Genomic DNA, 19136 nt, shown 5'->3' on the forward strand with positions numbered 1-19136 from the left:
TTTTTGTCATTGCAGGTGTTGACAGGATGGTGGGCAAGGGTCCAGAGCGCCCCGATCCTCTTGCGAGCGCTACTGGGAGGGGTGGTTCCATTATTCCACCCCTGCCCCTCCGGAGAGCGCTGGTAGAAAGTATGTAGACAACTGTGGCAGGCGCTTCTTCTTCGGCTGGGAGAGGTCGGGAGAGGACGAAGAAGCCTGCTAGAGGTGGACGTGGCAGCGGGAGAGGTAGGAAGGCTGTTACGCCTTCCTCGCCGCCACCCTCAGCTGATTCACCCGACCACAGGAGTGCTTCATCTGATGTGGACCCGTCTCGGACTCTGGTCCATGAGCCTCCGGTCACTGATCCTTCCCCCACCAGACTCGGGTCGCCGATCCTTCGCCCCACGTGAGTCCGGTCCTAGAGTCTTTGTCTCAGAAGACTCCGGTCACGGGGTCTTCGTCCCAGAAGACTCCGGTCACAGAGTCTTCGGCCCACGAGACTCCGGAGGCTAGTGGCCCGGAGGATGGTAGCGAGGACACCTTTTCAGATGATAGCTACAGTGACGACGAGCTGGTTGAGAAGGGCAAGAAGGTCTACAAGTGTGGCTGTACAAAGCTCCCGCCCGTGCCGACGACCCCCGACCAGAGGTGGTTGATTGCGCCTAAAGGGTTGAAGTAAGTGCATTTACTATTTTTTAACCTTTTGCCTTCATGTTCCTTCAAATTAATATCTAATGCGTTGGCGTTGTCATACTGCAGGGGCTGGGTATGCCCCCTGGTGCCCGTAGGCCCAATCATGTCCTTGGTGTGCTTTGCCGGCAGCACTTCCCTGGGTGGGTCACTTTGCCCGGTGAGGGTCAGGTTCCACAGCTAGCACTGACCTGGGAGCCGTACTCGGTTGCCCAGGCCCCGCCGGAGGAGAGGGTCGACGGTGTCTTGTGCGAGACGGTGGCCGACATTGTGTTCCGTCGGTTTTGGGTAATTTCTCCTTTACGGAATTAAAAATCAATACTACCTAGTGATTGTACTAATCAGTGTTGCCTTGTTTGATTGCAGACCTTCTACAAGGTTTCAGAGGGAGAGCAGGAGGCCGCGTCTATGGTTGTCAAAAACGAGTGCAAGCGCCTACTTCAGAACTTAAGGCACGAGGCTCGGGTGCAGGCCGTTCGAGACTACTACGCCTCAAAGGGTATTAGGAGGGGCAAGCAGAAGTGTCGTGGCAAGTTTCTGAGTAAGGAGAAGTACATGCAGGTAATTACCTATTCTTAAGGCCTTGAACTTAGTTTTCTTGATTTGATTCGTAGGCGTAGCGCTGAAATTTCTCTTGACTCACTTAGGTGCCCCCGAGATGGTGTGTGTGGATAAGATGGACTGTTGGGAGGCGTTGGTGGCTGCGTGGTGCTCTGACCAATGGAAAGTCGAACACCAAAAGGACAAGGATAAGCGTGACCAAATGGAAGGTGTGCCACACCATCAAGGGAGCTCCAACCTGTTTGAGTACGGGGATAACTGGGTATGTGGTTTGCTACATGATTCATGCAATCCATTCTTCATGCTAGCATTTATCCCTTCCAAAATGACTTAATTAATATGCTTAGTTAGTTAAAAAATGGCATAACTATGTTGGACAGTTCATTTATGCCATATTTAGCTCTAAAATGACATAATAACCTTAGATAGCTCTATAAAATGACTTAATATGCCATAGTTAGCTCTAAAATGACATAATAACCTTGGATAGCTCAATAATGACATAATTAGCATACTTTGGTCAAAAATGGCATAATAATCTTGGTTACCTCGAAAATGACCTAAACTTAGCTTATTTTCCTCGAAAATGACATAACTAATACTTTGGTCAAAAATGGCATAATAACCTTTCTTAGCTCCAAAATGACCTATTTACATAGCAATATCATTCTTCATGCTAGCCTGAGCCCTTAACTAATATTTTGTTCCTCTCTCTCTCAGGCGCAGCACCACAAGAAGCCTGTGCCAGGTCTGTTCGACCTCTATGGCATGGCCCATATGGCCCCGTACAAGGAGGCCAAGCCATTCACAGAGCCTGACCTAGATGATCCAGAGAACTTCACCAACAAGACCTCCCACCACAAGCTTGTGTGTTACAGAGACAAGGGGAAGGCGATGAAAGGGGAGGACTTTAACCCGAGCCAAGATCCTTTTGATACAGAGCTGGTGATGATATCTGGTGGCCGGAGGTCCCATGGCTCTCAAGCCATTGGTGATGGACTGATACGTTGTCCTAAGACTCTCCCACAGATCAAGAAGCGCCTGAGTAGCTCTGATCCTGAGATTACGCCTCGTGCACGGCCCGTGGAGATCACCATGGCGGTTAGTTATACAGACTCTCTCACCTTTCCTCCATTACATTGTGTGTGCGTCTGTCGATGATTAGATGATGCTAACGAGGAGTGGTGTGTTGCAGACTATTGTTGAGAAAGAGAGATTGAAGACGAAGGCGCTTGTGGAGGAGGCAAAAAGGGAGGCAAAAAGGGAGGCGGAGGAGAAGCAGAGGGAGATGGAGGAGAAGACGGCTAAGCTGTTGGAGGAGGAGAGAAACCGGAACGATAGCGCTAACCGGGCCCTATACGAGCTCATCGTGGTACGTTTCTCGTGCATATTAATAAGCCCAATCATGCATGTAATGTTCGCATTACTATCTAATATGACTGACTCATGAGAACCAAATGTGCAGACCATGTACGAGAAAAACGGTCAGGCGCCTCCGCCGATGCCCCAGATTGCTCCGGCGACCATGGTGAGTTTGATTTGAATGGTCGTTTCTTACTACTATTCACATTTCAGTTTGCGAACTTGCTAACGAGAAATTATTGGAAATGATCTTTGGTGCAGCATGGCTCCCGACAAGCATCGACCACTCCTTCTGCCAATGCCGGAACCCCGACCGGTCCTTCACCTCCGTCTAGCACTGGCGCAGCCCCGAACATTCCTACACCTCCGTGATAACGGTATTTTCCTTCTTATTTAGCGTGTTTAGTCCATTTATGACATTATTTAGCCTATTTAGTCCACAAATGACATAATAAGATGAAGTGTCGGGGGTTGGGTGCGACATATGCCAAAGGATGGCTTATCATGGTGGGAGCGAGTAGAACGTCCCGAGTGCCTGGAAGCGGGATGAGGCGTAGACATGTACGCCGGTGAACTTTTCCTAGGTTCGGGGCTCTCCATGGAGATAACACCCCTAGTCCTGCTCTGCGGGGTCTTGCATGATCACTAAGGCACTAGTGGTACAATGGTGCTCCTTGAGCTGTTTGCTAGAGGTGGAAGAAGGCAGTCACGCTCTCTCCTCCTCTAGGTATGAGTCTAGTTCTAACAGGTTGGAACCCTTTGCATGGGTGCCCTGGAGGGTTTATATAGGCCTACCCCCAAGGGTACATTGGTAATCTGCTGGGTGTAGGACCCGGCTGTCAGTGTCTCTGGCCGCCGGCTTCTCCGCCGGCTGCCGGGGCCCGCCGCCTGGTCTGGTACGGAGCAGACAGGCCGCTCCCGCCGCTCGCGGGTCTTGCCGGCTGCTGATCACTGTAGCCATGATGCTAATGACGCAGGCTTGGTCAGGGGAGCGTGGCTACAGTCCCGCCGCCTGGCGGGCGATTACTGTAGCCACACCGCGTCTCATCTGGTTGATGGCGCATGGGGCCCGAGGGAGGGATAAGCCGCCTACTGGAAGCCGGCTTCCCTCAGGTCCGGCTACCCTGGCTTCCTCCGTCTTCAGGGCTCTCACTGCCTGGTAGGGCCCACCGCCTGCAGGCCGTACCGACAGGCCGTCATGGGAACAGGGCTCCGCCTGTCAGGAGTGACGTTTAGGGGGGAGAGGCAACAGTGCCGCGTCGTGCGGAGATCTCCGCCTGTACGGGGCACTGTGGCCATGCCCGGCCCTGGATTCGGGGGGATGGGCTATGTTGTAGCCATAGCCCGTCTTGTCTCCTTGATGAGGGCGCAAACTTTGAGGGCGCCACGGGCCGACTGCTAGGGGCCAGCCTCTCTGGAGGCCGCCCACTAGGAGTCGGCCTGTTGTGATGCCGTCTTCTGGAACTCGGCCGCCTTCTGACAGTCGGCCGTTCGGCCAACCGGCCGCCAGAAGGCGGGGATCCATCTTGACGTCTTGAGGGGCGCAGCCGGCCCCGATGTCTTGAAAGGTTCGGGGGCTCGGGTTAGGCTACCCGTGGCCCATTACTCCGACAGTAGTCCCTGAAGCTGGTGAGGGGCCACGGTTGAGGAGCCGGGGAGCCTCAACAGTTTCCTCCTTCGGGTGCTCCGAAGGAAGCCCCATCCGACTTCTGGGGAGCCGATCGGCAGGAGTCGGGTACGTCTAGTCGGATCCTTCTGGAATTTCGAATGCATCGGCGGGAACCAGGTGGCATGCTTGCTAAGCTTCTCGGCCCACCACCCGTTGTGGGCGCGCCACATGGCGCCAGCCAACCGGGTCGGCCTGCCCGCCCACGCACGTGACGGGACACGACCGCAGGCCGGGCCCGCCACCACCAGGCCTCGGCCTGCGAGCGGATCCACTGCGGCCGAGGCGGGCGGTTGGGTTTCCCCGCGGAGTTACTGCGCGCAATAACCCGCGCGGTAAAGGCGAGAGCGTGGGGTTGTGGGCACAGTTAATCCCACGATCCCACGCCCACCCCCTCGGCTTCGTAGCCCGTAGGCTATAAGTAGGGAGAGGAGAGGGAGCGGCAAAGCACGCGCGCCCCTCCACCCCACTCTCCCTTCTTCTTCTCCCTCTCGCCGCAGCGCCCCGAGCCCCACCGAAGCTTTGCCGCAGTTCGTCTCCGTCGAGTCCGTCCGTCAACCTCTCATCCCCATGGCGCGCTCTGGAGCCTGGGACGGCTCCACAGTCCACGAAGACCACATCGACTTCCTCCGCCAGACCCGGCGGCTGCCCAGCAAGGACTACGTGAGGGTTCGCCTTGCGCCGGAGGGGGAGATCTCGCCGGCGCCGGAGGAGGGCGAGCGGGTCATCTTCCGCTCGCACTGCCCGCGCGGCCTCGGCCTGCCGGCGAGTGGCTTCTTCCGGGCCTTCCTCAAATTCTACAATCTCCAGCCCCACCAACTCACCCCGAACACGGTGGTGCTGCTGTCCGCCTTCGTCACTCTGTGCGAAGGCTTCCTCGGTGTCCTCCCCACTATCGAGCTTTGGGGGGAGTTTTTCTACACCAAGCTCGGCACCGTCGTTTGCGGGCGTTCCGGCTTAGTGCGGCGCCTTCATCACGGTGCGGAGGCCGGGTGGCGACAGTCCATTTGCTCCCATCACGCTGATCCAGTCGGTGAAGATGTGGCAGCAGTCGTACTTCTACGTGAAGAGCGTCTTCGCGGAGGGTGACTGGGTCAACCTGCCGGCTTACGCTGCCGGCCCGCCAGCCGGGAGGCGGCCCAACTGGTCATACCGGGCCAAGACACTGTCGCCTTTTGGAGCCGCCGCCATCGCGCGGCTCCGGGTTTTGGTACAGTCGGAGGGCCTGACCGGGCCCGACTTGCTGTTCGCCTTCACGGCGCGCCGGGTGCTCCCGCTCCAGGGCCGCCCTCCCATGATCTGTCAGATGAGCGGGCATCGGGACCCAAGCCGGCTGTGCACCAAGGAGATACCTCACGCAGAGGTAGCTCATATGGTGAACTACCTTGCGAACTGCAAGCTCACGGAAGAGTGGCGGTTCGGCAAGGAGCCGTATTCTCATGCCAACCCCCCGCCTATGGTAAATTACCTTTCCTTCTCTCTCTCTTTTTTTTGCCGAGTTCCGTTTGTCCAACCTGACCAACCGGCTCTTCGAGCAGAGCTCCCTCCTTCAGCCGGCAGCCGGCCGCGGGGCCGGAGCATCAATTTCTCCCCGACCGGGCAGAGAGTGATGTGGATGACCCCGACTTGGGGGCGACGGCCTTGGAGGAAGACGCCTAGGGAGGGGGCGGCGCAGCAGGCGGCTCAGGGCTCGGAGCCGGCCTCGAGGACTAGCCAGACGATGACGCGGGGGAAGTCATCCCGCGCCGCCAGCCGGGGTCCGACCAGCTGGACGCGAGCTCGTCTGACGCGCCGGCAGCCCGAGGTGGCGCGAAAAAGCGCAGGGCCACGCCGAGCCACGCCGATCCTGTTCGGCAGCCGGCCGAAGAAGCCCGAGGGCTCGGCCGCGGCGACCAAGAGGGATGAAGCGGTCGCGAAAGCCATCCGCTTCCGCAAGGCGGTGAAGGAGCCGCAGCTGGTTTCCGCGTAAGTACTGTCTTCCTCTCGTACTTTCTCCTCCCTTGTTGATCTTGTGTGAGTTTCTTCGCTTCGCTTCCCTTGATCTAGGGCCCCGCTCTCTCTTGAGAAGTCGGCCGCCGCCTCCATCATGGGGTCGGCGGAGACTTCCACCAACACCCGGCGGATCGATCCAGCCGCCGACCTTCGGGAGGCGACTGAGCGGAACGCACGGGAGGCGCGTGAGGAGCAGGAAGCCGCCCGCCTGGAGAAGGCGGAGGCAGACAGGGCGGAGGCTGCCGCGTTGAAGAGGCTGGCGGAGGCTGAGGCCGCCACCGCGGCGAAGAAGCAGGCCGAGGAAGCCGCACGCCGTCAGTCGGCAATATTTGTCACCCTCCTGAACTCTGCGCCGCCACCACCGGAGTTCGTGACGCAGACTGGGAAGCCGGCGGCGAGCACCCTATCATGGAGAGGGACAGCAGCGACGTCGCCATGCCGGACGTAATCGTGCCCCCGCCACCACCTTCTAAGGAGGCGCGAGACAAGTAGCCGGCCGACCCGCCGGCGCCACCAGCCGGAAACGAGATGGTGACGGGCCCGACTCCCGGGGTCCGCACACCCTTACGCCGCCGGCTCGCGAAGGCGGCCTCGGTGCCACGCCCGTTGGAGACCGGCGCCGCAAGCTCCTCGATCCCGGACACCGAGGCGACCAACGCCGCGCCCACTGGGTGGGTGCGGGGAGGCGGGACGGGCCCTCTGAACAAGGCGATCCTGGACGTTCAAGCCAAACTCCGCGCCGAGGCCGACGCTCTCAAGCACTGCAACAAGGCGTTCCTGGAATCGCGAGAGGCCATCCGGGTACGCTTCTTGCTTCTTCATTTTTAATTCTAGTATTGCTTCGTGGGGACGCACCAGCGCACCCATTGGGTGTAGTCCCCGAGTTTCGGGCCGACTGCTTAGCAGGCAGCTCGGAACTTTAATTAGCAAGCTCCGAGTATTAATTCTTTGCTGTAGGACTATCATAACCTCCGTGCGACCGCCTTCAACTCCAAAGTCCAGGAGTTGGATCAACGTGCTGTCGACTTGTCGGAGAGCCGGAGTAAGTCTTCTTCTTTCTCTGCGGGGGCGCGCTGGTGCACCCGGGGGCTGTAGTCCCCGAGATTCAGGCCGACTGCTGAGCAGTCAGGCCGGATCTTCCTGGCAACTTCATCTTTCTTCGCTGATTGTTGACGTCCTTTCTTCTTCTTGTTTTGCAGAAGCCAACGCCACCCTGCAGCAGCAGCTGGGAGAAGCCAACACCGCGCTGCGCGCCAAGGAGGCGGACTACAACAAGCTGGCCGAGGAGCGTGACCGGCTGGTCATGCAGCTAGCGGAGCAGGCGGAGCTTCTCAAGAAGGCCCAGAAGGAGGCGAAAGACAAAGAGACTGGCCTCCTTGCTGAGTTCGCGGCCGAACGATCCACCTGGACCGACAAGGAGGCGATGTTGACTGCCAGCCTCGGTGAGGTTGAAGACATGGTCGACAGTAGGCTGCCTTCTGTACTCTTTCTTCAAACTGCCGGCCTCTGATCAAGCCGACTTCTTGTTTCTGACCTGACTCTTAGCTTTTTTGTCCAAGCAGACTTCTTCCCGGGTCACTCTGGCGCTGCCAACCAGGCTATTGAGGCCGACCGCGAAGGACGGAGGGCGGAAGGCGAGCAGATTGCTGCCGACGCCCCCCGCACTTTTGGCGAGCAACTTCTCAGCATCCAGGCTCGTCTTCGGCCGGCTCATCGGATGCTGCGCCGCCTTCAGTGTGTCGGCGCCCAGGCGATCACCGCCCTGTGGCCAGACATGCCGGCTCCATGCACACCCAGCCGGACCGCCGACTGGCTGGAGGTGGCGGCCGACCGTCTTGAGGCGTGGAAGGGCTCCTCGGCCCGGGCCGGAGCGCGCCGAGCCTTGGAGTTCGCCAAGGCGTGGTACCCTGTGCTAGATCTAGCCCAGTAGACCATGTTTCGACTAGAAGCTCAGGAGGAGCTGGTGGTGGTGGAGGATGACCTTGTCAAGCGAGCGGCGACAATCGCCGAGTACACCAACACCAGCATCTTCGTCCCGGAGCTGGCCGAGAACGGTGCCGAGGCGCCACCGGAGTGGTTTGGGCTGAACCCGGAGGATGGCGAGGACTCGGCCGAGGTGATCGACTCCAGCGACAAGGGAGAAGACGAAGAGGAGGAGGAAGGTGAAGAGGAGGCACCGGAGGTCGGAGCGGACGGCCAGCCTCAACTCGACCGCACCTCCAGCAACGAGCCACGCCCGAGCGAGCCGGTTGCTGCTGAGGGCGACCAAGCGGAGACCGACCAGCCAGCCTCCCAACCAGCCGGCACCACCGACTCCACCATTCCGCCGACTCTGTTTGCTGCTTCCTAGGCTGCCATTTACCTTTGCTTCTTCCTGCTTATCGGTCTCAACAACTTTGTTAATTTCGCACAATTCCACCCGCGGGCTGTATTTCAAACTTTTGTTGAATATCGGCCAAGGGCCTTTTGATGTGTAAATATCTTAACCGAGTTCTATCTTTTCTTGCTTTCTGCTCTTTTGGCTTTTTTCCTTTGCCGCCTCCCCTTGGTTGCCGTCTTGCCAGCCGAACAGCCGCTCCGCGGACTGTGGCTGTGTCTAAGTACTTTGCCACTTTCGGGAAGGCAAGTACTTAGCCGGCTAGAGTTTTCTAGCAAGTTAAGTAGAAGCCGGTCGGCCGGCTGCTCGGCAGCCGGTCGGTGAGGCGAGAAGCCGGCTTGGCCTATGTGTATGCTTTTAGGTCCTTAGCCATTTTTCATGCAGACACCCTTTTCGCCTTAGCTCCTGCCGACCGAACAGTCACTCTGTGAGCTACGGCCTCTGGCAGGAGAAAACTAGGGTGCCAACACATTACTTGTCCGACTGCAGGAAGCATTTCATAGTACAAAGCGGCAAGTCCCCGGGTCGACTGGTCGAACCCGGTGCCAGACGGTCTAATGGGATAACACAAATGGCAGGCGTAATACTTATCATATAGATAAAAGAGGGCAGCCCCCGAGCTCTTCTCGGGGGACCCGGAGTCTTTGTACTTAATACAAAAGTTGGCGTGGTACATACTGCTTTTAACTGTAAAACCTCCGAAGGAGATTTGCATTCCATGGTCGCTCTGTCTCCTTGCCGCAGTCATCTCTTTTGCGTGCTCGAGGCTTCTGAGCGTTGATGAGGTAGTAGGAGTCGTTGCCCAACACCTTGCTGATGATGAAGGGGCCTTCCCAAGGTGCCGAGAGCTTGTGCTGGCCGGCAATTCGCTGGATCAGCCGGAGCACAAGGTCTCCTTCTTGGAAGGTTCTTGGCTTGTCCTTTCGGTTGTAGTATCGGTGCAAACTCTGCTGGTAGATAGTGGACCGGCTGAGTGCCAACAGCCGTCCATCTTCCAGCAGATCCACGCCGTCTTGTCGTGCTTCTTCTGCCTCCTCTTCGGTGTACATAGTGACTCGAGGGGAGTCGAATTCTATGTCCGTCAGGATGACGGCTTCGGCACCGTAGATGAGGAAGAAAGGAGTGAAGCCGGTTGACTTGTTCGGGGTTGTGCGCAGACTCCAGAGGATGGCCGACAGCTCGTCGAGCCAGCAGCCGGCCGAACGCTCCAGAGGCTCGACCAGTCGGGGCTTGATGCCGGACAAAATAAGGCCGTTTTCTCGCTCCACTTGGCCGTTTGACTGCGGATGGGCTACAGACGCTAAGTCCAGTCGGATGCCCTGCGTCGCGCAGAAACGGGCCAAGGCGCCTTTAGCGAAGTTTGTGCCATTGTCGGTGATGATGCTGTGTGGTATGCCATATCGGATGGTGATGTCGGAGATGAAAGTCACAACAGTCGGACCATTCAATTTCTTGATTGGTTTTGCTTCTATCCACTTGGTGAACTTGTCCACCGCAACAAGCAGATGAGTCATGCCACCTCGTGCTGTTTTGAATGGTCCCACCATGTCTAGGCCCCAGACAGCAAAGGGCCAGGCAATGGGGATAGTCTTGAGTGCAGAAGCCGGCTGATGAGGCTCGGAGCGGAACTTCTAGCACCCTTTGCACTTCTGGACCAAGTCTTTGGCGTCTTCTAGAGCAGTCGGCCAGAAAAAACCGTGGCGGAAAGCTTTGGCAACAAGTGCTCTTGAAGCCGCGTGGTGACCACACCCGCCTTGATGGATATCTTTGAGGATTGCTTGGCCTTGCTCCGGCTCCACGCAACGCTGGTAAACACCAGTGACGCTGCGCCTCACAAGTTCTCTGTTGGCGATGGTGTATGCTGCTGCCCGGCGTTGCACTTGTCGGGCTGAGATCTCGTCAGTCGGCAGCTCTTTTTTCACCAGAAAATTGAGGATGGGCTGAGCCCAGGAAGGTGCTGCAACTTCTTCGACTGCTAGGACTGCTACTTGCACGAGGGCGGTTGGGCTGGGAGGCGGTGGGTTGGAGTCGGCCGCCGCTTGCTGAATTGATGAAGTCCCCGGGCCGACCGTTGCAGTCCCCGGGTCGGGCTCTGAGGTCCCATGGCCAGGTGCAACTGCGGCAGTCCCCGGGCCGCCTGCCGAAGTTCCCGTGCCGGCTGCTGGGGCTCTCAAGTCGGATCCGACTGCTTCAGGAGGAGCCGGCACAAAGATGGAATCCTACTCTGGCGATGGTTTAACGGACGGCTTGAGGAGGCATTGCAGGGCGACGCCGGCTGGTATTGCTTGCCGGGTGGAGCCAATTCGTGCCAAGGCATCGGCTTGCTCATTGTCATTTCTTGGCACATGGAGGAACTCGCACCCTTTGAAGTATCCACTGAGTTGCTGTACGAGGAAACGGTAGCTGGCCATATTTGCATCCTTGGCGTCCCAGTCGCCCGACGACTGCTGGACCACCAAGTCGGAGTCTCCATAGCACAGGATCCGGCGAATGCCGAGTTCCTTGGCAAGCCGGAGCCCGTGTATGAGCGCTTCGTATTCAGCTACGTTGTTGGAGGCGGCAAGTGAATTTGCAGCACATATCTGAGCTTGTCGCCTTTGGGAGAGGTGAGGACGATGCCGGCTCCCAAACCGGTGCGCATCTTTGAACCATCAAAATGCATCCGCCAATGGGTGGAATCTGGCACTGGCGGCAGGTACTGGGCCTCAGCCCAGTCGACGAGGAAGTCGGCCAGTGCTTGTGACTTGATGGCGGTGCGAGGCTGGTAGTAGATGGTGTAGGGGGCCAAATCTATGGCCCATTTGGCCACTCGGCCCGAGGCATCTCTGCTTCCAATGATCTCGGCCAGTGGAGCTGTGCAGACCACAGTGATTGGATGCTCTTGGAAGTATGGCTTCAGCTTCTTGGCAGCAAAGTGTACGCCATAGCACATCTTCTGGTAGTGGGGGTAGTTTTGCTTGGAAGCGGATAGAACTTCACTCACGTAATACACCGGCCTCTGGATTGGTAGGGCTTTGCCTTCTTCCTTCCGTTCCACCACTATGACTGTGCTGACCACCCGGCTGGTGGCAGCGATGTAGAGGAGCATGGGCTCCTTAGGAGTCGGGGCCGCCATGACAGGCGGAGTGGTCAACATTTTCTTGAGCTGGAGAAAAGCTTCATCCGCCTTGTCGTCCCACTCGAAAAAAGTGGTCTTCTTCATGAGCTAATACAGGGGAAGAGCCTTCTCGCCCAGCCGACTGATGAAACGGCTGATGGATGCCAAGCAGCCGGTGAATTTTTGCACGTCCAGCAGTCGGGTGGGCACCTCCATCCTCTCGATGGCCTTGATCTTCACAGGGTTGCACTCTATGCCGCGTTATGAGATCAAGAAGCCAAGAAGCTGGCCGGCTGGTACTCCAAAGACGCATTTCTCCGGGCCGAGCTTGATCTGAAATCGGTGCAAATTTTCAAAGGTCTCCTTGAGGTCCTCTAGCAGCGTTCCACGCTTCTCCGTCTTCACCACCACATCGTCCACATAGACATGGGCGTTTCTGCCGAGTTGCTTGAGGAGACACTTCTGCATGCAACATTGAAACGTGGCGCCGACGTTTCTCAAGCCAAACGTCATGGTTAGGTAACAAAAGGCTTCGAATGGCGTGATGAAGGCGGTCTTTAGCCTGTCGGCCGGGTTCAGCTTGATCTGGTGATACCCGAAGTATGAATCCAAAAAACTCAACAACTCGCATCCGGCTGTAGAGTCAATCACTTGGTCGATTCTTGGCAGAGCAAATGGGTCTTTGGGTATGCTTTGTTGAGGCTAGTATAATCAATACACATGCGCCACTGCTTGTTCTTCTTCAGCACTAGGACCGGGTTGGCTAACCACTCTGGAAAGAACACCTCCATGATGAAGCCGGCTGCCAGAAGCTGGACTATCTCTTCTCCAACAACTCTTCTTTTCTCTTCTGACAGGCGGCGCAAGGGCTGCCGGACTGGCTTGGCATCTGGTCGGACGTGTAGCTTGTGCTCGGCGAAATCCGTCGGAACACCCGGCATGGCCTTGGGGGACCATGCGAAGATGTCCCGATTCTCACGGAGGAAATTGATGAGCTCGCCTTCCTATTTGCTGTCAAGGTTCGCACCTATGACAGCGTACCTCTCTGGGTGCTCCGGGTCCAAGGGTATCTTCTTTGTTTCTTTGGCCGGCTTGAACGAGCCCTCGGCTTCCGACTCCTTGGGGTTGTGTGACATTTCTGGCTGCTTGCCCGCCATTGCCACAACCCGGTCAAGGAGCCGCTTCTCCGCTGCGATCATGAGGGACTCGGCCAACCGGCTGCTCTCTGCAGCGCAGGCAGACGACTTCTTGTAGTCTCCTGCTATGGTCAGGATCCCCTTGGAGCTCGACATCTTCATCTTTAGGTAAGCATAGTGGGGAACGGCCATGAACTTGGGCAGGGCAGGCCGGCCAAGTAATGCATGATAAGGGCTCTCAAGGTCCACCACTTCAAACCAGACTGGCTCTCGGCGGAAATGATCACTACAAAAAAATACACTTCCGTGATGATACGTGTTTGTCACAGTAGGTCGCGTTTTTTGTCATGCATGTACATCCATGACAAATTTATGACAGAATCAAGATAGTCATACCTGTGCTGTCGTAGAAGTGTTCCATGAAATTACCAAAATTATCATCATGGAAGTGTCCACTTCCATGACGATAAATCGCGTGTCACAGAAGTGCTTTCGTCAAGGGTGACCGACACGTGGCATCCACCGTAACGGAACGCCGTTAAGCTATCGGGTCGGGTTTTGGATCCGATAACCCGTTAACAGCCCCGACCAATGGGGATTTTCCACGTGTAAAATCATCATTGGCTAGAGGAAACACGTGTCGGCTCATCGTTGGGACAGATGTCATCCACTCACTGGACAGAAGGCGCCTATGATACGTCGACACGTGGCACGGCCCAACAGTGGCCCATTCCTGTGAAAAGGCCGGCCCATTTGACTTGGTCAAAAGGTGGCGGGTCGGCCCATGGAAAGCCTGTTAACGGCCTGTTCGCATATAGCCCATTTACAGCCCGCTAACCCAAGGCCCGTTACGCCCTATCCGAATTAGGCCCAGTAGCGTCATCTGGGCCATCCAATATGATTCCAGCCCGTTTTCAGTTCTGGCGCATGTATAGCCCATGACGTCTTTCGGCCCATATGAGGCCCTTTGTAACTCTTGGCCCATTAGCGGCGTGCTGAAACTGGCCCGTAATGAACAGTGTATTACTTTACACCCATTAACGGCCCATGGTGAAACTGGACCGTAATGAACAGTGTATCACTTTATACCCATTAACGGCCCGTTATTCCGTTGGGCCGTTTCCAGCCCAAGTTAACTTTCGGCCTTCTGAGGGCCCATTTATTCTTGGGCTCATTTGCAACATTCGGTTACTTACGGCCCGTTACTGTCATTTTCTGCTTGTGGGCCAAATTCAGCCCGTCGTTACAGTCGGCCCGTTTGTGGACCGTTAGTCTGTTGGGCCATTTTCATAGCATCACCAAATACGACCTATTAATGGCCCGTTATGGTCAGCCCATAAAACGTACGATTTCCATTAAAGGCCTGTCTACGACCCATTAAAGGCCCGTACAAGGCCCATAAATGAGTCGGCGGCCCATGGATCCTACGAGACGTAGAAGGCCCATGGATCCTACGAGACGTAGAAGGCCCATGGATCCTACGAGTACAAGGCCCATGGATCCTACGAGACGTAGAAGGCCCATGGATCCTACGAGACGTAGAAGGCCCATGGATCCTATGAGATGTAGAAGGCCCATGGATCCGACGGCCCGTGAAGGGCCATGGTCGGGCGAGTTGGCCCCCGTTTGAATGATATAGCATATTCAAAGAATTATCCTACTCAATACTATCACCTCTAAAAAGCATACACTATACAACAAAGAGATCAAGGCATAGAAAGGTAGAATAATCCTACACTATACAATAAAGAAATTACAGCCGATTATACCCACTGGGCATTATGGTTCGGCACAGGTGATAATAAAGCATACACAAACAGCAAATGACATACACTGGGCAAATACAGCTCATACATCATGGACGCGCATCAACTTAACTCCATTTGAACTATAATCTCTTCAAAAAATAGGATTGGCCGGATTCAGATAGCACAAATTTTAGTCTGCAAAATCTCCAATTCCTTCATGGTTACCTGAGTGTCTTGTTTCATTTTTTTGACTCCTACATCTAATACCTACTTGTCTAGTCTCAACTTGTGGATTATACGTTGACAATCATGTACACGTTGTCTTGCCACCTCTAGTTGATGCTCGAGAACATCAGCACATTCCAATTCCAATCCATGATCATTCGGTAATGGCCATGCCGCACTGCTCGCAGATCTTTGTGTTGATGTCACTTCATCCTGAAATGTTTCTGTAAGTACACATGACTAGGGCAAAAATATAGTTACAACAGTGAAGCGAACAAGACACTATTTTGTACTACATGGCAAAACAGGACTAACAATAATGTTACACGTCACTTTCCAAAAAAATGTTACACGTCATGAAGCATAAGCAGGTGATATTTTAAAAATTATAAAAAAGATAGTCTGTGCAGCCTGCATACAGAAATCCCTCTTAGCTCACCAGAGGAGCATGATGTTGGGGCCCAATCGAAAACACAGACAAGTTACAAATTTAGACAGCACGTTGCGTATAAGTAAGCAAGCAGTTGGCCATTCTATGCCTCAATTAAAGTCTTAGGGAGCATAATGAACAGCAGAGGGTTTCATACAAACATACTACAGCAGGCAAAACTATGCAATCATTAGCGTAGTATAAACTAGATTGTGAGCCTCATGCAATAATAGTTGGTTAATAGACTTCAAAGCTTCAGGCACACTTCGGCAGAGTAATTAAATGGTAAGGCCTTTAATTATGTCAACTAATAGTGATACAAGTACCGAACATCAAGCATGATTATTTGGGCATCTCATTAACTAAGGACAAATAAAGCAATTGAAAAGAGAAAATTAACTATGCCTGAAACAAACAAGGAATTGAACTGTTGAGTTGCATACAGTGACTTACCTTAGCAGGTTGAAGAGGCTTAGCGCAGCTCCTACTTCTCTTGCAAGGCTCCTTCCTAACATCTTGTACTTGGAAATCCTCAATCTTATCTTCATTGCACCCCCTCTGCAAGGTGACACAAACTAGTTACTCATCTCCTTGGAGGATAAATATGCATACTTTCCAGTCTGTGAACACAAAAGGATGAGATTATAACAAAACAACACCACATAATGAAACATGCCGCATCTCTTGCACTTGAACACAATGAAATGAGCATTTACTATGTCTGCACTATGTAAAAAATAGGCATACCTTCGAACTGGATCTCCAGCTACTCTTGGAGAGCCTATTGTAGTGTACAGCCAAACCTTTATGTCACCTATGAGTTAGACAAGGCCCCACTACAGCAGCCCTTAGTGTTTAAATCGTTGACAAGCTCTGTTAGAGTGTTAGGTCAAGAACAGCAAGTAATCAAAGCAAACAGTCCTAGTATGGCTGGCTGATGCAAACAAGCAATTGAACAGATGTGTGAGCAAATCTTACATATCAAGAAAAGAAGCAAAGAAGGAGGCTTAAAGACCATCACTTGACTGACCAGATTTAAGGGGCATTTAAACATCATGTGCAACGTATGAACTAACATAAACATTGCATATTCCAGATTCTACAATGGAATGCACATGTATTAGGTTATGCCATGTATGATGATGCCTAAATGTACAGATAGCAGGCAGGAGTGATTCATCATTGCACGCACAATTGAATTGCAGGTTAAGGGCCAGTTCGATTCTGCCTTTTCAGGGCATATTGTCAAAATAAGCCATAAAAGATGTAAAGAAGTCATTTTTGAGTTATGGGATTGGGCTTAACTAATTTCTCTTTGGAGGGGGGTGTTTCGGGTAGAACCTCACTAAAAATTGAAGGGAAGGGGAATAGTAAAATGACTTTGTTGTCTGCCTATATTACACTCAAAATGCAACTGCTGACGCCCGTGTCACACCTGACCCTCAAGTAAAAACAAACACGCAAGCATTCATTGCCCTGCCCACTTGCATCTCCTCTCCCCTTTCCCTCTACCTCGATCCCCTGCCTGCAGCACTAGGGTTCCTCCAGCGAGCCGTCGCCACTTGTCCCATCTGGCCTGGTCCTCGACGATGCTATGTCCAGCTAGGCTACATGGCCGGCGGGTAGGGGCAAATCTCCCTGGCCGCTCCTCCCTCTGGCACCGCCCCTCATTCTCATGGTCTCCAGCAGCTGCTCCACTGTGGTTCGTCCAACGCACTACTCCGGCGGGCGCTGCACAACTACGGTTGATGCCACACTGCGGCAGAAGGCACCTTATTCCCCCTCCCCTCCTCCCAGGCCATGGACTTGAGGTGCTATTGAAGGATGAGCTCATCCAACAAGGTGAGGATCTCCTCTAATTTTTTTGCCAAATTTTCATTCTGATCCACTATACGTTGAATTTCTATGAGCTGCTTCTGCTGCTGCTATATGATGCATTGCTATGAGCTGGTCCTGCTGCTGCTATATGATGAATTGCTATGAGTTGTTGCTGCTGTATGATGAGTTGCTATGAGCTGCTGCTGCTATATGATGAATTGCTATGAGCTGCTGCTGCTATATGATGAGTTGCTACAAGCTGCTCCTGCTGCTGCTATATGATGAATTGCTATGAGCTGCTCCTGCTGCTGCTATATGATGAATTGCTATGAGCTGCTCCTGCTGCTGCTATATGATGAATTGCTATGAGCTGCTGCTGCTATATGATGAATTGCTATGAGCTGCTCCTGGTATATGATGAATTGCAGACTGCTGCTGCTGTATGCTGAGTTGCTATGAGCTGCTGCTGCTATATGATGCTTTCAGGCGGTGCTGCTATACGATAATAACCAGCCACTTGGACCATCGAATTTCAATAAATAATTATTCTTCATTTAAATGTGGGTCATGCGTTCTTCGTTTAAATTAGGCAATGGGATCTCTATGGAAAACATTGACCAAAGTAGATTGTGCCAAGTAGATGGTATCTTTGTATTTGCATTTTGAGCAAATAGTGATGGTCTGTTTTCCTATCATATTAATTACTGCACTGGGTTCAATTTGTGATGTTTGCAAGTCAAATTAATTTCCATATGAGCAGCAAAATGAAAAAATATAATGCAATCTAGACTTTCCACTGATCATACCAAAGATAAGCTGAAAACGCAATGAAAAGAACTGGTTGGCTTATTACATGGAGCTTATATTCGCAGGTGCTTATTTTCTTAGGATAACTCGTAATAACTGTCCCTAAGAAACTTGGCTAATAGAACTGACATACAAATAACATGTCACGATGATTGCAATGGAGGAGTGAGTACCATAGCACACTGTATAGGCTCACCGCTGCCTCTCCTTTCTTTGCGATGTTCCATGAAATTGCCACATACATCTTGTAGTTTTTCATTGTGTAACCCTATCTGCAAGTTGACACGGCTAATTTCAGACATCTCTACATGATACTACATTGCATATCCCTTGCGCATATTTAAACTACCAATTAACGATTGTGTGCGTACCATAAACTAGCCATGACTCTGTATGCTGGACTAGCAGGCACTCTAAGGGAGCCTAATGTAGTGCACTGGAATTCCTACATGCCACCTACAATTTTTTGTAATGTACTGCCCCTGTTCCTAAATATATGTCTTTGTAGAGATTCCAGTATGGACCACATACAGATGTATATAGATGCATTTTCGAGTGTAGATTCACTCATTTTGCTCCGTATGTAGCCTATAGTGGAATGTCTAGAAAGACTTATATTTAGGAACGGAGGTACGAGGTAGTACCATGTATGACATCTACATATCTAATTTAGCAGCCAGTAGTAGAAATCATTGTCTGCACAAAGGGATTACTGGTCGAAAATCCTAGCAAAGCACGCTGGCAGGCACAGAACAATACAAGAGAGAGAGAGAGAGACGCGCTTAAAAGATCATAGCAATGCTTCAGTCCAGGATCTTGGTTGGCCAAGCTGTTAGATCCAGAAGAAACATCGTCCTTGTAGTTTTTGCCAGCTGCATAACAGGTAACAACGACCGGTTAGTATATTTGAAGTACATCGGGCAGGTGATGCTGGACGGGTTTAAAGGTGACAAGTACCTAGGCCGTGGCGGGTGCTTGGCATCTCTCCAGACGGTGGGAATCAGGTTAGAAACGTCGAGGGTGATGACGCTGTGCTGGCTGTCGGGGTCCGGTAAGGAGATCTAGAACCGTCAAGTAGGGTGTTTGTCGAGCGGCTCCGGTAAGGTGGACTACGGTGTGGGCGAAGCGGATCTGTGGCCGTGGACGAGGGCGTAGGTGAAGCTGCTCTGGTGGTTGGGTTAAGGATGGTGTCGATGACGCGGATCCGCGGCCGTGGACGGGGCGTCAGAAGCTGCTCCGGTGGTTGGG

The sequence above is a fragment of the Triticum aestivum genome, chromosome 1D (genome assembly GCF_018294505.1).
Source record: "Triticum aestivum cultivar Chinese Spring chromosome 1D, IWGSC CS RefSeq v2.1, whole genome shotgun sequence".
Lineage (NCBI taxonomy): Eukaryota > Viridiplantae > Streptophyta > Magnoliopsida > Poales > Poaceae > Triticum > Triticum aestivum.